Below are 961 nucleotides of genomic sequence, written 5' to 3'. Positions count from 1 at the left end.
CACATCGAGTGGCCGATTCAGGATGCGTGAGCGGAATCCGGATTGCTCAGGTACAGCCGTTGGTGCGCACCACTATCTCATGTGCTTGCGTTCAGCGTCTTGTGCAAACTAGGTGGAGCTTCACATCGGATGCCCGATTTCGTTGACGTAGGATGGATGAAGAGGAAGTGAGGTTAATGTTTACCCGATGCAGGATTCGAACCTACGACCATCTGCTCCGTAGGCAGACATTCTATCCAGCTGAACTAATCGGGCGATGAAGCTAGTCACTTTGATTGATATTAAAGTTGAATACTCTTCCGAAATGGTTTAGACGGTAATTGGTCAATCCGTCAGGATACGTGAGCGGAATTCGGATTGCTCAGGTACAGCCGTTGGTGCGCACCACTATCTCATGTGCTTGTCTTCAGCGTCTTGTGCAAACTAGGTGGAGCTTCACATCGAGTGGCCGATTCAGGATGCGTGAGCGGAATCCGGATTGCTCAGGTACAGCCGTTGGTGCGCACCACTATCTCATGTGCTTGACTTCAGCGTCTTGTGCAAACTAGGTGGAGCTTCACATCGGATGCCCGATTTCGTTGACGTAGGATGGATGAAGAGGAAGTGAGATTAATGTATACCCGATGCAGGATCCGAACCTACGACCATCTGCTCCGTAGGCAGACATTCTATCCAGCTGAACTCATCGGGCGATGAAGCTAGTCACTTTGATTGATATTAAAGTTGAATACTCTTCCGAAATGGTTTAGGCGGTAATTGGTCAATCCGTCAGGATACGTGAGCGGAATTCGGATTGCTCAGGTACAGCCGTTGGTGCGCACCACTATCTCATGTGCTTGCCTTCAGCGTCTTGTGCAAACTAGGTGGAGCTTCACATCGGATGCCCGATTTCGTTGACGTAGGATGGATGAAGAGGAAGTGAGATTAATGTATACCCGATGCAGGATTCGAACCTACGACC

General features: G+C 49.6%; 2 non-coding genes across 2 annotated transcripts; both read right to left on the bottom strand.

The window, feature by feature from the left end:
• Positions 1 to 181: 181 nt before the first annotated feature.
• Pmar_PMAR018689 lies at positions 182 to 255 on the bottom strand. The gene has a single exon. It is a non-coding gene; the product is annotated as a tRNA-Arg (tRNA).
• A 362-nt stretch (positions 256 to 617) lies between these two features.
• On the bottom strand, positions 618 to 691 carry Pmar_PMAR018688. The gene has a single exon. It is a non-coding gene; the product is annotated as a tRNA-Arg (tRNA).
• Between the last annotated feature and the right edge of the window lie 270 nt (positions 692 to 961).

This window comes from Perkinsus marinus (genome assembly GCF_000006405.1).
Source record: "Perkinsus marinus ATCC 50983 genomic scaffold scf_1104296935224, whole genome shotgun sequence".
In the NCBI taxonomy this organism is placed as follows: domain Eukaryota; phylum Perkinsozoa; order Perkinsida; family Perkinsidae; genus Perkinsus; species Perkinsus marinus.
Note: the sequence above shows the minus strand (reverse complement) of the source record. Positions and strands in the feature narration are given on the sequence as shown.